The sequence below is a fragment of the Phocoena sinus genome, chromosome 7 (genome assembly GCF_008692025.1).
Source record: "Phocoena sinus isolate mPhoSin1 chromosome 7, mPhoSin1.pri, whole genome shotgun sequence".
NCBI classification, from domain to species: domain Eukaryota; kingdom Metazoa; phylum Chordata; class Mammalia; order Artiodactyla; family Phocoenidae; genus Phocoena; species Phocoena sinus.
The window spans coordinates 13422742-13441117 of record NC_045769.1 but is presented as its reverse complement, the minus strand read 5'-3'; the positions used below and the strand labels follow the sequence as shown (position 1 = coordinate 13441117).

Sequence of the window (18376 nt, the reverse complement as noted above, 5' to 3'; positions counted from 1 at the left end):
CCTTGAGCTCTGATCATCTGATCACTGCCAAATAGCTTGGATGCAGAGATGGGAAAGATTTGATCCACTGAAACTGAACACACTCAGGAATATTAGAGCGTTTCGCTCAGAGAGCATTGCTCAGCTCATTTCAAGAGCATGTTTCCTGTTCATTACAGTGATTCTCTTCGATTCTAGTTTCAGAGGTCTGAATAAATATACCTTTCCCTCTCAGACACTTAAACAAATCACTCTTTTTCACATTAAACAACTGAAAAGTTGACTTCACACTAACATTTTTTTATAAGGCAAATGAGTGTCATACAAAGAGTGACATGATTGTTTTCAAATGTTAAAACTTCCAGAAGTAAACTTTATTAGACACCTTACTAAGGGACTGGGGTTTTACTGATCAGAGCTCGTAAGTTCCAGAAATGAAATGGGCTCATCTGAAACATGCGGTCCGCTGAATCAAAACGATTTATCGAAAGTGTGAACTCATTAACCAAACCCATGTGAGTGACACCAGTGTTCCCCCTGTGATTTCCTCTCAAGAGCACGATTGTTCTGTTCCCACACATGCAGTTCTGCAGCCTAATACATTTTTATATTTACACAGGCGGCTCGCAGGGCTGAAAATATCTCTATTACTGAGGTCAGGCAGGGAGCTCCACCGAGCTGACCTCTTCGAAAAAGCAGCTGTACAGCATTTTCACATCCTATCAATAAGAATTCAAGGCTTCAGGAAGGACTTTGAGGTCTTTGGTAGTTAAGAGTCTAGTACTCCCTGACTCCTGTGAGACTAGTCACTTAGGAGGGAACCGGAGAGATGCTTACAAGTCACGTGACCTGCCTGGAATGGCCTCAAGATCTAATGGTATACTCTAAGAGAACAGAACAGCAGGGGATGCTTGCACCAAAAATATCTTGTGGAAAATAGATTTTGCTTACAAATGAAGAAACTATGAAATCCCCGGTAGGATTTTTCAATGTCGAGATCCTTCCGTTTAGCTAATCCTTTTGGTGTAACTCTTAGAGATTCAAAAATGTTTTCTTTGGTTTCTGGGCTCCGCAGAGCAGAGGGTGTTGCAGGAAGTTTGGAGGTTTGTTTTGCTCTAAGGTGTGACCCCAGTAAAGTGGCTTTCACAGAAGCATCTAGCAGAAGGCTCAATTAGGCATTAATTGCTCCATAATCTGTCACAACACAGCCTCGTTTTAATTGGTATGTTTGCCAGAGAAGTAAAACATTTTTTTTTTCTTTTAAGAGGTACTGGCTACCAGTAGTTTTTCATCTCCCTATGTTTCGAGCAAACATATTTTAGTGCGGCTGGAAAAAGAAGAAAAAAATGCTAATGATGCTGGCAAGTCCCTGAACTCCCTCCAGACCTTTGTCAGAGTGCCCGGGTGCTAATCTAAACCATTTTTTTTACTCCAAACAACTAGGGCATTTACAGAAGAGAGGTTACAATTTAGCCTGTCTGGCTTGTGTATTGAATATCTATATAAATGGTGTCCACCAGAGACAAAGCATGGAGTGGGTTTCCATGATTATGAATGTGTCTTTTCAAATAGGATTGCTCCTCGGGGCTCCCTGGATGTCGGTGCTCACCCTGTCCACCCACTCCCATACTCCATGACCTATCACTCTCCAATCATTCTCTCGGGTTCTGGTCATCTGCTCATGACCGAACAGCTCGAATGCAGTAAGACACTGACTGGAGGTGCTTAAACACTCCAGCAACTCCTGTGGGGGAGCAGGAAAGGGAAGGTGGATCCCTCAGTTGCATACCATGGGCTTGGCAGGGAAGAGGCAGTTTGATCCCAAATTCCTTTCTAGCCACCTCTCGCTAAGTCTGGCTAACCTTTAGGGTGGCTTTTGGAGTCAGATGTTTTGGCAGATGACAAAGTCTTGGGGGAAAAAAGCGATGTGCTTTCTAGCTATTAGAGTCCTGCTTTATTCATCGATCCCTGTTCTGCCTCTGAGGAATTCATCCCTGTTATTGATGGACTGCTATTATGGACAGAGTCTCAAAATTCTCTCTCTCTCTCTCTCTCGCTCTCGCTCTCTCAACTTCCATCATCAAGGAAAGGGAACCTCCAAGAATTAGTTTCTTGTGAATTCATTACACACTACAGTTACCCAATGGACAAGAGACCGGAAGGACGAAAATCAGAGAATAATAGCTGGACATACAGTCCAGCGTTTTCTGAAAATTTTCAAACGTGCAGCAAAATTGCAAGAAAGGGATCGGATTCTGAGCTCTAAGTTTGAAATAGTAAATTAAGCTGGAGGTGCGGTAGGGTGGGGGAAGAGACAGAAATCAACCCACAGACATAAGGGACCTTTTTTCCCTCACATTTGGCATAGATGTTGACACACAGGAAATAGTAAAAAAGGAAGAATCAACTCCCCACAGGTGTCTGCCATTTTCTTTGAAGTACTAATAAAATGAATCATTAATTTGGCCTTCAAGCATTAAATGTGCACCGAACACTGTTGCTGACAGCAGTACGTTATCTTAGAAAACATACACTCAGATGCAAGTACTGTAATTGAGAAATGAAGTACATATGTTTCCTTCCCTTCTTCCCAAAGTCCAAGTGAAATGACAACAGAGTGGCATAAAAGGGAATATATCAATGACAGTGAGAAAGCTGGGGGCGGGATGGATCTTCGAGCAGATGAGAGTTTTCAGAGTTTCTCTGAAAGATGAAAAGTGAATATGGTCACATTGATCAATAACCAAAAATGAAGGATGAATAACAACTTCCAGGGCAGGAGAAGGCCGTGCAAAGAGGAGCCACAGTTTTCAACAGAGCCCTGGAGGGGCCCTCCAAGCTCGAGGAAAGTAGGCACTGGGTGTGAGAGAGTAGCTAGTGGACCCTACCCCTCACCCCAGCAGACAGAACTTTAGAGCACAGTAGCTCTCTGCAGAAGGGCAAATGATTCCAGAATAAGTAGCCCAGGTGTCAGCTCCCCTTGGCCGGTGGAGGCGGGCATGTCTACAGCCTGCCCGCCTGGCTCACACACACTCTGAAGAAAAGATGGCAATGGGCACACCTGTCAGTTTGAGAGCTGAGAGTCAGGTATCAGTCTGAACCTAGTGAAGAAGGGGGCCTCTAGGACTTTTCTCCCTGTTCCCAGAGCTGGAGGGCAGAGCACTCAGGCTACCCAAACTAAGTAGAACCCTCCTTATATTTGGATTTATTCATAGAGGAACTGACAGTGTATGTACTGAGCCACACGGTTCAAGTCTAACTGATCCCGGTGGCATCCTGGAGGAAGAGGCGGCAGCAGAAGGCAGTAGAAAGGCTCCCAGTGAGCTGCAGAATCAGACACACTCCTGCTCAGTCGAGGCTCTGCCACCCATAAGCTGTGTGATCTCGAGCAAGTCGTTTAACCTCTCTGAGCCTTGAGAGTATCCGCTGTAACATGGAGATAATCCTTTACACCTGTCAGGATGTCGGCGGGAGAAGAGTACCTGAAAAGACCGGTACAGAGGGACTTCCCCGTGACGCAGTGGTTAAGACTACGCGCTCTCAATGCAGGGGGCCTGGGTTCAATCCCTGCTCAGGGAACTAGATCCCACATGTATGCTGCAACTACAAGTTCGCTATGCCACAACTAAGGAGCCGGCAAGCTGCAACTAAGGAGCCTGCCTGCCGCAATTAAGACCCGGTGCAACCAAATAAATAAATAAAAAGACCAATAGAGAGCCTGGCCCGTAATCATCATTCACTGAGCAAGTGTGAGACTACCTGTGCTGATGCGGAGGGTGAAAGCTCGGTCTCCTCCCCAAAGCCTCCAGGTTTGGCTTAAACATGACACTGCCCCCGAGAAGCCTCCCCTGACAGACCTCGTCTCACAGCCCGAGGTAATCAGGAAGCGCAGTCCTATCACTGCACCCTGTGGGCTTCTTTCCTAACACATAAGCTGAAATTAAATTCCGATGGATTTCATTTTTAAGAGCTGTCGCCCCCTCTCTGTAAGAGCTGGGATTGTGCTTCGTTCACTATAGGCCCTGTGTAACCATGCAGTAGATGCTCAGTGAATAATAATTAACAATAACAATAATGAAACTTATAATAAAGCAAGCCCTTCCATAGCACTTCTTATGTGTCAGGCACAGTTCTACTTAATATTTACACATACTGATTCATTTACATCTCCATTATGAGGTCGTGCTCTGATCACCCCCATTTTACAGTTGAGGAAACCGAGGCACAGAGAAATTAAGTGACTTCCTTCTAGACTCACAGCTATTTACGTGGCAGAGCCAGAATTTGAATTGAGCTGGTGTGGCCGCAGGGTCTGAGCTTTTTTTTTTTTTTTTTTTTTTTTTTTTTTTTTTTTTTTGCGGTATGCGGGCCTCTCCCGTTGCGGAGGGCAGGCTCAGCGGCCGAGGCTCACGGGCCTAGCCACTCCGCGGCATGTGGGATCTTCCCGGGCCGGGGCACGAACCCGTGTCCCCTGCATTAGCAGGCCAACTCTCAACCACTGCGCCACCAGGGAAGCCCCAGGGTCTGAGCTTTTTAAAACCAATTCTGAAAGCCAAATATATGCCAAGTAAACCTTTTATCTTCCAAAGGTGGATTTATACCAGGAAAACATTCGGCGAATGGCAAAGTGTAGGGATGCAACCCTGGAACATCCCCTGTGAGAGCCGGTTTGTCCTTCAGAGGAAAATTTGTGATGCTTCCTTGGATCATAGTTTCAGAAGGCAGCTAGTAGTGTTAGCAAGCTGTTTGGGGTGATCATTTAAATTTCATTTTAAAACATTTGAAAATGTAATGAATTTGATAAGATAATTTTTTAAAAGATATGCTGTGTTTACTATGTGAAGCATTCATTGGCAGAAATGACTCACCTGTCGAAACTGGCTCTGAAAGCACACAGTTCGAATACGGAATCGTGATTGGCTTGCTTTGTAACTCCTTGATGCAACATCTGTCCTTACATACAAAGATGCTGGTTAACACCGAAATGCCCCAAGAGGCTACTTTGGGTCCAACAAGAATGAAGCCATCGCCCTAGGACACCCTTTGAGCCTGGACATGGCTCCAGGAAGAAGCCTGCTGCCACTCCCCCTGGAATCCACTGGAAGCTGACAGCCTGAACACCTTGCTGTTCACAGGGAACCAGCCACCTGCTTTTCTGGGCCAGCATGAGAATTTGGTGGGGACTATGAAATTGGTGGAGTGGAACTGCCCCCAGTCTTTGTTGCCCCCTCCTTCACCACCAGCACTATTCTATACAGAGTTGTGTGATGGAAAGAAACTGGAGATCAAGGTAGAAACTTCCATCCACTTCTTTAAGTTGGAGCACATCCTTTCCATGGGAACTCAGTGCTTCGTGGAGTGAATCAATCAATCAATATGTAACGAAAACAAACTCCCCCTCTTCTTCCTCATCATTATCACCCTCAAGGTCTGAATCCTGCTGGACTGCTTTGTAAATTTTCCAGAGGCTCAGCAATTGTTCCCAAGTGAAAGTGACCCCAAAGGAGGAGAACTCTCATAGATTAAAAGCAACTGGGGTGGGCTTCCCTGGTGGCGCAGCGGTTGAGAGTCCACCTGCCGATGTAGGGGACACGGGTTCGTGCCCCGGTCCGGGAAAATCCCACATGCCGCGGAGCGGCTGGGCCCGTGAGCCATGGCCTCTGAGCCTGCACGTCCGGAGCCTGTGCTCCACAACCGGAGAGGCCACAGCAGTGAGAGGCCCGTGTACCGCAAAAAAAAAAAAAAAAAAAAAAAGCAATTGGGGCTTTAACCCCAAGCAGAGTAAAACCAGGTCACGGACCTGGCCACTTTCCCAGGGCAGGGATTAGAATGAATCTTTTAACTTGTCTATTTCCAGATGGGTAAGTCCCCTCAGGTATATAAACTCAATTAAATGGATAGGAGGGAGTCGATCAGTGCTTTCTTAGCTAAAAAGTGGAAAATACAACCCAGCGAAGTGATTCTCCCTGAGGCCCAGTGGCTCTTTATCAACTTGCATCTTTGCCTCTCCTGGTGCTACTTCTACTCAAGAGCTTGGGACTTGTCTATTTTGATAGTAACCATGACCTCTTTTTCCCCATCTGTGATTTGTAAAGTTCTCTTCTTTCAGCTTCTCTCTCTTCATTTTCACTTAATTATAGTGGCCTCCTCTTTACAGGCATCTTTCGCACGCACTGACATTTATTGAGTTGTACAATTAATTAATCACTTTGGAAACAGGCACACTGTTCGTTCATTTAAGAAATCCAGGTGCTGCTGCCAAGCTCTTCTTTGTCTTCATTTCCCTCCTTTTGGCACCAGTCCGGCTTAAAAGCAGAGTACTCTTTGGTTGGTACATTTAGATGCATCAGAAAATTATCCTTCATCCCTCTCTGGGGTGGCTTCCTCCTCAGCAGCTTCCTGCAGAATGTGTGGATAACGTCAATGTTCCATTAATATCATACCTTACATTTCTCAGGCTTCTATGTTTGACTGAACTCTTGTCAGGTCAGAATAAATCTTTCTTATTCTTAGTAGAAGATGGTATAGTGTTGCAGTAAGACAAAGGCTCAGGAAGCAGACTGCCAAATTTAAATCCCTGTTGAGATACTTGCTACCTTTGTGACTTAAAGCAAACATTTTAAACCTCGGTTTCCTCATCTGTTAAATGAATGAGTACTCATGAGGATCTAATCGCCATGTCAGTGCCTGGCACAGTGCCAGACTCATGGTAAGTAAGTATTCAATACATGCGACTTAGTTATTACTAGAAGAGAGAAGATCTAAGGATTTCAAACATTGCTTGCTTTTTCCCTGTCCCTTTTACAAGTAGTATTTAAAAAAAATCTCTGGACTCTTCCTTGTTGAGTAACACACGATGTTCCCTGTGTGATGGAGGAACGAGGGTATTAGGCATGCCTCCTCCGTGCTTTGAAGTTAGCTCCCATGGTAACATGAGACAAGTTCCATAACCCCTTCCCAGTGCTTTTCCATGAATAAACACATTTGAAATAATATAATAATACCTCACTTACCCAGAGGGCACTCATTTTGCAACCTCAACTATTCTGATCACAGCCAAGCCCCGGGAAGCAAGAGAAACAGCCCCTGCAGGGCCAGAAAGAGACAGCACCCGGTTCGTTAATCTGGGAAGGTTACAGGAGTGGTTTAGAGGAGGGGTCTTTGTACAGCCACCTTAGACAGGATTCCAAAGAGGCTGCTGAACTAAGCTTGCAACAGCCTTTGACCAGAAGCACTACAATTCTGACTTGCCTTGGTCCAGTGGGAACAGGGCCGAGCCGCTTAGAACTGGAAGGATGTCCCTGCTGAGGAATGGAGTGCTGACAGCCTCTAGCTTCTTCAGAGGGTTGCGGTGGTCCCAGCAATTAAACCAGCGGGCTACCGAGACGCGCGCCACTAGATGGGGTTGCGGACTGTGTATCTGGGGCAGAGATGAGGGTTCATGGTTCTAGCTTGGTACCTGGGAAGTGATTCGAAGTTTGAATCCTCTGAACCTTATTTTCCTCAATTCTACAACGGAACTACGATGACCTCTTTTGCAGAGTTATTATAACAAAAGACATGCTATGTAGGAAACACTGGCATAGATGCTAGATTTTATCACTCTTTTACCTGCATTATTAATAAAACTATTATGTTTATTATCATTATTACTCCAAGAAAGTGCCAAAGAGGGTAACAGTCCTGTAAGTCAAGGTTCAACACTAATACAGTCACATGTAAACACACAAACAAAAGAGAGAGCCTTGGCACTAGAATGAATCGGCAAGGTCAAGAGTGAGGTGAGGCAGGAAGCGTCCTTGGCTCTTTTACACCACCTAGCTGCCTGAGTCCAACTAACTTAAAGGTACAAGCACCCACAAAAGGAAGGGCTGACAAAACAGACAGACAAAAGTAAAGGAAATCGGTATCCCTAGCATCTGGGACTATAAGCATCATAAAGGTCGTAAACTGTACAGTGTTCTAGTCCAGGGCAATAATGAGAGCTCACAATAATGATACTGATGCATCAGGAGAAGTCAAATTATGTCCAGGGGCGACAGCTTCAGAAGGAAGAGAAACCTGTGAAACATTCGAGATAAACTTCCACCAGAGACTGTTTTTAGTTTTTAAAAGTTTATGATTAAATGGGGTCAATTTTGTGATCTTCACAAGTTAGCTATGTAAAAAATGTTCTCAGCTGAGGCTGGATCAATGAGCTATTAACTGTACTTTCAGTACTTGTTCTATTTTATTTTCTGTGTTCATCTCTTACCCCTTTGAATTGTGGCTGGAATTAGCCACCCACGTCCTAAACATTCCAAGTTAAACCTCATTTACAATAAATCATGAATTGCTTTCCAAACATGAAAATGGCAGTCTTTTAAGTCATTTACAAATGTGCTTTCCAAACCAATTCAAGAGCTGAAAAGGATCGTGTCAACCTGAGCAAATCTCAACTCTGCATTCTTTGCCGGGACTCAGGGGAGCAGCCCAACATATAATTTTAGAATTGGTGCAAAGCACCCAGCTCAGGCTGTTGAAAGGAAATGAGGACAAAGCAAGGTTTAAACCCAGCAGGAGAAGGAGGGGCGGAGCTATATTCAAAAGATTAACTTGATAAAATAATGTTCAGCTTCTCTTTAAACCCTAAACTACAGGATGTGGATTCTTCAAGTTTGTGTTCCTATTATCTCTGCTTGCTGCTACTGACATATGAAGCTACTGCAGTTCTGCAGGGTGACTTGGGTACCCTGCATTCCAGTGGGATGTGATGGCCACAGCAGTGGATGGGGTTTGGGCTCCGACACTAATTAAGACTTCAGACAGTCCTTGTTACTTCTCTCTCTCTGGATCTAAGTTTGCTTGTCCATAAAGTTAGAGAGTTAGAATAGATAAGCTCAGGTTCCTTCTAGGTCTAGGGTCTAAAAGCTTTCTCCAACTGCGGATTCACAAAGACCAATAACACATGTCTGGGCTTTGGGGTCAGTCACAAGTAAACATACAAATAAAAGAGGGGGAGATAGAAAAAGTTGTTGCTGTTATCTCCCACATTCCCCCTGCCAATATTTTTTTTAAAGGCTACAGTGAATCACAAACAATGTTGAAAAAGAGGTAAAAGCACTCTGAAGAGTGAGGGGGAAGAGGAAAACATTGGAACTGATGTAGTGGATGGGGGTCCAACTAAATCCATTTCTTTTTTTTGGTGATCAAGTCGTTTGCCAAGTCAGAAGCCAGCAGGACTTTATCCTACCTGCTCCCTTCCCTGATCCAGCCCAATAGCCAGAATCTTCACCACAATGAGCTCTACTAGGTACAGCAACACCGTATGGAGTGGAAGCAGGACGATGGTACGGTAACGGTGAAGACGCGGCTGGCTTTCCTCCAGAGGTTGATCTTTTTGGTGTCCCACAGATCTGAGCTTGTCACTACCTGTATTTGTGACCCTGAGCAAACAACCTTTTTTTTTTTTTTTTTTTTTTTGCGGTACTCGGGTCTCTCACTGTTGTGGCCTCTCTCGTTACGGAGCACAGGCTCCGGACGCGCAGGCTCAGCGGCCATGGCTCACGGGCCCAGCCACTCCGTGGCATGTGGGATCTTCCCGGACCGGGGCACGAACCCGCGTCCCCTGCATCGGCAGGCGGACATTCAACCACTGCGCCACCAGGGAAGCCCTGAGCAAACAACCTTTTGATCTTCGTTTCCATCGCAGTGAAATGGGGGTGATGACAGTGTACCCCTACCTTATACGATGAGAAGGAGTAACTGAGATAATCCAAATGAAGTACTTAACACGCTCAACACCGTGCCCGGGACGGAGTAAGGACCCAATAAATAGAGAGCCTTTGCTATTTATGAACTCAACTCGGGGACTTTCCGAGTTGACAGCTACACACCCAGTGAGGCAGTGTGCCTCTCACTGCTGGGCGACATTAGGAGTCATGGAGAAACAGAAAACCTGCCCTAGTAGGAGAAATTTCTAGGCTCCCAGCATTTTAGAAGAGAAGAATGCAAGACAGAATACAGGATGTTAATGTTTACCCTTTAGGCAAAGTATTATCCTGTTTTCTATTCAGGAGCAGAAAGGAACAGGAGGAAGACACATTTCAGGGAACTGAATTCTGACTACGGGAAAGTCTCTCCCTCCCTCCCCTTCGCCCACTGTGACCCCTACCCAAGGAGGACACAGGAGCCCTGCCCTGCACTGAGGAGGGGGCTACAAAAGCCCTGCCCAGCCTGTGGCCAGCTTAACGTCAGCCTAGACTACACAGTCCTTATTGGAGCCGGAAGCAGCCCAGCAGGTGGCCGAGCTGCCAGCGAACAAAGCTGCAGAGCCAATGGCGATTTTCCTCAGGGCTGCTGCACGCTGCTATGCTTCTACTCTGAAAAACCCTGAAACCTGGCCATACAAGGATTTCCCAAATTCAACTGCCTGTGCCCTTAGGTCTTTAGAAGTATATGTGTGATCAGGATAGGATTCTATTACATTCCTCAAAGGCAATGCCAGATATCTCAGTGCAAATCTTAATAAAGATTTAATGTGCACCCAACCAAGGGATGAAGAGAACAAATTTCCGATGAACATATTTTGGCTTTTAAAGCAGTCTATCACTACACATCTATGAATAAGGACGTAGCATTTCAGATCACTTTGTAATTCATTTAATATATCAAATTTATTTGGAAAGGAATAGCCTAACAATTTATATTATGACCACCTTTGTAGGAGGTAATGGGGCTATAAGCTTAAGAAGCAAGTTTAGGGCTTCCCTGGTGGCGCAGTGGTTGAGAGTCCGCCTGCCGATGCAGGGGACGCGGGTTCGTGCCCCGGTCCGGGAAGATCCCACGTGCCGCAGTGCGGCTGGGCCCGTGAGCCATGGCAGCTGTGCCTGTGCGTCCGGAGCCTGTGCTCCGCAATGGGAGAGGCCACAACAGCAAGAGGCCCGCGTACCGCAAAAAAAAAAAAAAAAAAAAAAAAAAAAAGAAGCATATGTGCTGGGCATGGAGGACTCTGCAGAACTCCAGCCTGGTTTTGAAAGTCAGGTCTGTGTCTTCCTAGCTTGAAAATCTTCAGCAACTCACGTGACTCTTCTTCACTTTCAGACCCACCTCAGAGGACTGCTGTGAGAATTAATAGAGATAATGCATGTAAAAGTACATACGTGATATGCTAACGGCTGTTTTGGAAAGGTGCTGCAAGGTCCCGTCACCTGGTATTGATGTACAGCCGTAGTTTCAGATTTCTACCTATTTCCGTGCAGAGGCAGACCTACCCACCTGTGACAAACTCTGGATGAGATGGTGTGTGATCAGGAAGGCCCTTGGAATACTACTTTTAGTTATGACAGGAAGTGGACGTTGCTACAGTGGTGATGTAAACATGGTTAACTCTGTGAATCTTAGTAAATTCATCGTTTTCAGGATGTGGAAAGTGACCATGGCTGCATTTTAAAGTTTTTTGGTGTTTTTTTCTTTTTTCAGGAAAAGGTATTGCATATGAGGGAAGATTTTTAAGTATGCATTGCTCACACCTGTGGCCATCAACTCGCTTTAGCATGAAAAGGACACTACTGATTTTCAAAATTCAATTTTGACAAAAACCAAGTCTGTTTAGATGAGGTGCACTTGTACGAGGCGTAGTTGTTCTTAGGCCTTTTAGCCAGTTTTGTAATTGATACTATTTGTTTCACTGGAATTGATTGTGGGATCATTTGGGTCAATGGGTAAGTTGTCCAAAATAAAAGGCTGGGCAACTACTTGGCTTAACCATTTCTCCTTCAATAAAATTCTTGCTCAAGTCTTTTGTACCAAACTGCTCACATCTTCCAGCCCTTAAAATAAATTTCTCTTAAGTCTTCTACCCACTCCAGCAAGCACCCCATCTCTCTCCTCTCCATTCCAGCCCCATATGGTAAAAGCTCACGTTATAGCTGGGGGTCAGACGCAGTGGGACCTTGTGGTCACCAGGGGTGGAGATGGGGGCGAAAGAGGATAAGCTGCCCGGTGCGACACAGAATATCAGAACTAAATCAGCAGCAAATAAATCCTAAAGACGAGGCATCCGTCAAAACTTAAGGGGACCGGGAAACATGAATCAGAACACAGTGGTTTACAGGCTGGCATGAGGGATCTGATGCCAGAGTCCGAGTCCTGGCTCAGCCACGGATCATCAATGTGACGATGGATAAGGGACTTCACATCTTGGTGTCTCATCTGTAAACTGAGGAAAGTAAGTGTGGTAACAGTGGCCGCATAATTGACCGTCCAAACCAGGACCCTTTTAGAGGGTGCTATTAATAATGACTCCAAGACATTAGGCATAAATAGGGGCTATGCACAGACAAAATCAGATGCACGGTCACCTTGGTAATAATTTCTAATGTGTATGATTGCTATGAAAATCAAGTAAGGTAAAAAAAATCAGATAAGGTAATCCATGTGAAATCATTTAGCCGAGTGTTTGGTATAATTGTGTCAATAAATGTTAGTAACATGAGCAGGACTTAAGGGTCGAGGGGTCCAGTTTGAACAACATGACAATAAGTGCTGAGCAGCTTTCGATGTTGGTTCTTCATGGAGGTGGCTGGCTTGCAAGGAGAGTAAATTTCAGGCTGGCAGGGGATGTGGGCTCCAGACATGAGGCTGCAGGAGGGGTAGGAACAAGGTCTGAGGCTTCATTAATCATGCTGACTGAGCTTAGGGGCAGGAGAAGGAAAGAAAAGAGTTCCAACTTAGCGTTCATGTGGCCTCCCAAGAACCAGATCTCCTCTATACCTGGGATCCCTAAATCCTCACTTCTACCTTCAAAATCTACTCCAACCCCCCAAAGGCCTATTTCCACATTTCCATCTAGATATTCTGTGCCCTGCCAAGTTCAACATTGCCTTTGGGCTTTGTTTCTGAGTCACCTCTGCCTTGCAACTGTCCTGTTTTTTTAAATTTTATTTTATTTTTTACTTTATATTGGAGTATAGTTGATTCACAGTGTGCTGGTTTCAGGTGTACAGCAAAGTGAATCAGTTATACATATACATATACCCATTCTATTTCAGATTGTTTTTCCATGTAGGTTATTATAGAATGTTGGGTAGAGTTCCCCGCACTATACAGTAGGCCCTTGCTGATTATTTATTTTATATGTAGTAGTGGTCCTCTTGGTTTTAATGGCTGTGCCATTGTTCCTCAGACTTTGGGGTAACCTTTGCTGTCTCCTTCTTCACAGTCATCCACATGCAACGGGCAACAAGTCCAGCTCCCAGGCGCTGCTGACGGAGGCCAGGAGGACAGGAATCAGACAGCAGCCTGTGCTGGGAATACATGCGAAACCCAGGCTTGATGACACAGGTGGCTAATCTCAAGAACAGTGAGCCCGAGAATTGAAGTCCAGAACTCCCAGCAAGCCAAGGAGGACCAGAGTAGAATCCAAAAAGAGTCACTACCAGACATGCCATGTGATCCAAAGCCATGAGAGGATTTTAGATCTGGAGACAGATTCCCAGAGGCAAGACCGGGGTCCAAAAGAGAGTGGTGAACCCAAGGGGGCTCCAGAAGAGAGGGATGTGGGTGTGTAGGCTTGGGGATATGGACAACATTCTGTGGAACAAACACGCGTCTCTCCAGCTATCTCTTGTCTGTGTTTCCCCCAGTATAGGTTCCAAAATCTGTGAAGGTCTGTACCCTCAGATCTCCCAGGGACTTGTGAACACAGCTGCATGTCTCAATTCCTAGCGCCACCCAACCCCAGCTCTAGTTCTTATTACTTGCAGTCTCATGGCATTCCAAGAGCCAGACACTGATGATTTAAAAATGACAATCTAGGGCTTCCCTGGTGGCGCAGTGGTTGGGACACCGCCTGCCGATGCAGGGGACACGGGTTCGTGCCCCGGTCCGGGAAGATCCCACGTGCCGCGGAGCGGCTGGGCCCATGAGCCGTGGCTGCTGAGCCTGCGCGTCCGGAGCCTGTGCTCCGCAACGGGAGAGGCCACAGCAGTGAGAGGCCTGCATACCGCAAAAAAAAAAAAAAGGCAATGTAAAAATAAATGGCAATCTATTTCCAATTTCCAATTAGAGTTACATGTTACATGAGTTATAAGTTTTCTATGTATTTTCTTAATATTTTGCTTCTCTTACTGCTTGTCTGTGAGTCAGCACGAGCAGATGAATGGAAATGAATGAACAAGTGGCAAACGAAGTTACTAAAATCATTCGGGAGCATCTGGTTTCACTTGGCTCAGCACCTTGGTGTTATTTGTATTATTGTTGTTCTTTTAAAATGTTTACTCACATCCTGCCTACATTCTCCCTAGCGTCAGAAGCAAGGCCTATCTCCGCGCACTCTCCAGCATCTTGCTCCGTCCATCATTCCCCTCCCCCTCTACTGGCTCCTTCCCCTGGGCAGCATAAAAGCTTCTCCCACAGATTATATAAACAAACTAAAATAAAACCTCTTTCAACCCTGAAAATTCTATGGCTACCAGACTCTCTCGCCTTCCCTCACAGGCAAACAACTGCAAAGCATCATCTAAAGACCCTATTTCTTTCCTTCCTCTTTTCCCATTCTTTCTTAACCCCCCGGCACCCACTTCATCGAACTCTCTTCACCAAAGGGTCACCAGCCAGCCCAGCCATGTGATTTCTAGATGGAAAAAAGATTGCTGACATCCTTCAGTGTACTTTTTCTCTTACAAAACTGTTCTTGAAATATCGCTCACAGCATGAAATTTCACATGCAAACCTTCAAGGTTGCTTCCACGTGGCTATCCCAGGGAGCAGGTTCAGCTTAATGAGGTGTTAATATGTCAACTTTCCTTCCTCCCTCCCTCCCTCCTTTCCTTCCTAATAAGCATGGAAAGAAGAAAGGAAGGGAGAGAGGGAGGGAAGAAAGGAAAGGAAGAAGTTTTCTCCATTTAATGAATATCTACTAAAGGTGAGTCTGTGCCAGGCACTGTCCCAGGCTCAGGCGATAGAGCAGTGAACACGGACATGAGAGCTCTTGCCCCTCGGGGCTCACATTCTGATGTCAGTCTCAAATAAAATATGATTTCCTCCTAGGAAAAGCTTACCCGTAAATACCATGATGGTGTTTAGGATTCTCTAGCCTAAAATGAGCACTGCCTGGTGGCATGTCCGTAATTTCAGAGGAGAAAAATTAAGCCCAAAGAAGCAACTTTTCCCAGGTTTCCAACCTGATACTTACAATCTGACAATACTCAGAGTAAATATTAGAATTTATTTTATTGCATGCCAAGTACTTGGAAAAACTCAGCGATGGGTTGAAAGCTCTATTATGCGTGATGTAACAAGTTCCCTCTGATGGCTCTTCAGAACGCACCCTGCTTGGCGCCACGAGGTGCTGATGCAGGCACTGTTAAATCAGAAAACTACGGTCTATCACAGGGTAAGAGGATGTGGCTTTTCATATCATACGATTTATATGCAAAACTACTGCTGGCCCCAAGGAGCTGATGCACGGTTGAGTCTTCTGAAGCTACACAAATTATGTCCTATTATTTATAAAAAAAGTCCTGGGATCACTCAAGCTATACACACACACACAATTACTAGCTTCACAGGTCATGCTTCAGTCTCACTGCTGCAGTTTCCAATGGTTCGTGGGTCTGGTTTCTGAAAACACAAGGAAAGAATCACGACCTCTGAGGAACTCTTAGTGTTGGGAAACATATATTCTGTTTACTACAGTCATTAATGGAATTGTGCTTTCCGTGTATGGAAGACCAAAAGGTAAATGCTTTAGCAGGGCAAGAAACAACCCACTTTATTCCTCCTTTTATTCCTCCTCTCTCTTCTTTTTTCTTTATTTTGGTAAGAACGCTCAACATGAGATCTACCCTTCTAATTAATGTTTAAGTGGACAGTACAGTATTGTTACCTAATGGGCACAAGGTAGTACAGCAAATCTTGAGAACCTACTCACCTTACAGAACTGAACTTCATACCCATTGATTAGCAACCCCTCTTTCCCCCTCCCCACTTTAAAAAATAAATAGATGTATTTTTTAGAGTGACCAAGCCCACTTTTAAACTTTTGTTTTGAGCACTTCCTGTCCACAGCTCATGGAAAGTAATACCGCCAATTCCGCTAGGAGGCCAACAGAATTTCAACACAGTCACAACATCTGGAGGGTGTCTTTGCCAAAAGTAGGGCAGGATCAAGGGACTGGAATGTGAGTCCATGTGCCAGCCATGGCCTCTCTGCATTTCCTTTAGAGAAAGGGGCTTCGGAACAGTGCTCTAGCTGTTCCTAGAAAGAAAAGCAGTTACTAGAAAGTGATGTGTTAATTTGGCATTGAAGGAGTTAACCTACTGAACCGGTTTAGTGCTGTTTCCTGCCAACAGTGGGGAGGCAAAGATTATTATGAGAAGTGGCATCTTATCAGCATTTTTATTTAAAAAAATTTTTTTAACTTTTTATTTTATATTGGAGTATAGTTGATTAACAATGTTGTGTTAGTTTCACGTGTAAGGCAAAGTGGTTCAATTATACATATACATGTATCTATTCTTTTTCAAATTCTTTTCCCATTTAGGTTGTTACATAATATTGAGCAGAGTCCCCTGTGCTACACAACAGGACCTTGGTTGCCATCCATTTTAAATACGGCAGTGTGTACACGTCAATCCCAAACTCCCTATCTATCCCTTCCACCCACCCTTCCCGTCTGGTAACCATAAGTTCGTTCTCTAAGTCTGTGAGTCTTAACAGCATTTTTAAATGATTAGCTTTAAAGTTACTGGTTAGCTAATAATAGTAGAAGTAATAATAGTAGTAGTTTCGGCAATCTTTCAGAGTATATGTATTTAGCAATAGGTATAGAGAAGGCAAGAGCAGATGCTGGGGATGTTGCTAAGCCATGGGCAGGGCTTACCAGAGGTGTGCAACAAATCGCCTAAAATCGAGTTTTATTCAAAGTATTGGGTTGGCCAAAACGTTCATTCGGGGTTTCCTGTAACCGATGAAAACCCCGAATGAACTTTTTGGCCAACCCAATACTATGAAAGGTCAGAGAGGGGCAGTTAATTCGGCCAGGACAGTTAGATATGGTTTCTTTAGAGGCTAAAAGATTTGAGCGGCATTATGAAGGATGGTTAAAAGACCTTTGGGAAGTAAAGTGCGGAAAATCATGAACTGCTGTGCCCCTCTTGAAGGCATCCCACTTATGCAGACGGACGCACTTCTCTGCCTGAGGCTGAAATCTTTTACTATAAGCACTGCCCCCTGGTGTCCACTGTGAGAAGAGGCCTCAAGTGCGAACGTTCATCCTCTTTGCCATATTGCTCTATAAGAATGACCAAAGTGTCATCCTTGGCATCATTTCTTCAAGTTTCATCCCTAAGTCGTAACAATGAATAAAGGGGTGAGCTCTGACCAGGAACTGCGATAATAACAATAACAACCACACGCAAAGCTTTCTCAATGAGTTTACGCAGAAATAAATCTGCTTCTTCTTAGGGCCCTTTATTGACCGACGTGAAGAGAATTACTTCCATTTATTTCTTCGGCCTTAGTGGCTGAGATTTGGTCAACCGTTCAGCTCTCTTTAACTGGCGAGTAGACTGAGATACAGAAAGTTTCAGAGACTGCTTATCACAGTGTGACAACAGCTGGGCCACGCCTCAAGGAGTTGGTCATCGGCTTAGGCAGACAGAAAGATGCATCCACATATGCAGAAGGAAAGGAATCAGTAGATAGCCTCTCATTACCCACAGCTCCCAGGAAGGGCTTTGAGTGTTGTTAGATGCTCAGAACCCACTGAAGAGTCGGTAAGAACAATGTCAGTGCAGACTGCCCTGGGGTGGACAGGTGAGAACCGAGGAATGAGCAGGGAAAGTTTTAGAAGGTGTCAAGTGCCATCTCTAATTAAGAATGGAAAGGAATTTCAGGAGGTTACAGTTACAGTTTGGAGTTGGAATTTGGAGTAAATATCCTCAAGGACAGTTTGAGCTTTCTGAGGGTGGGAGGTGGGCCTTTGTTCCACCATATTCCACCAGAAGATGGATCTTAGCAGCAGAACTATCTCTGGCAGTGCAATGCTCTCAATTAGGGTCAGAGTGGAGACACACAATCCTGAAGTCATGTTTTACTGATTGCGTTGACTTCACGTTTAATCAAATGAACCTTCTGTTCAAAAAACACATATCCAAAGCACAGACACACTCTCCGTTGATTTTAGTTTCAAATAAAAGGTTTTATCTAAAAGCAGTCCTGTTCCAAATTTTATGGAGTGGAGTCCATGGTATTTCATTAGCATCCTTGATCCCTAAAGACCTTCCTTCTCTGCTAAAACTACAAGAAATATTGTCTTTAAAATTCTATGATATGCATTTATCCTGATAATATAAGGTCAATGACTTCCAAGCCACTTCGGGGAGAAAAGCCAACGTTTTTTCCTGTGAAATG

The 18376-nt window shown here is 44.8% G+C and overlaps 1 protein-coding gene across 5 annotated transcripts in view; it reads right to left on the bottom strand.

Annotated features, from left to right (window-relative positions):
* DOCK10 (dedicator of cytokinesis 10) overlaps nucleotides 1-18376 on the bottom strand; it is a 287062-nt gene that overhangs the window by 217401 nt on the left and 51285 nt on the right. The gene's annotated exons all lie outside the window — the stretch shown is intronic.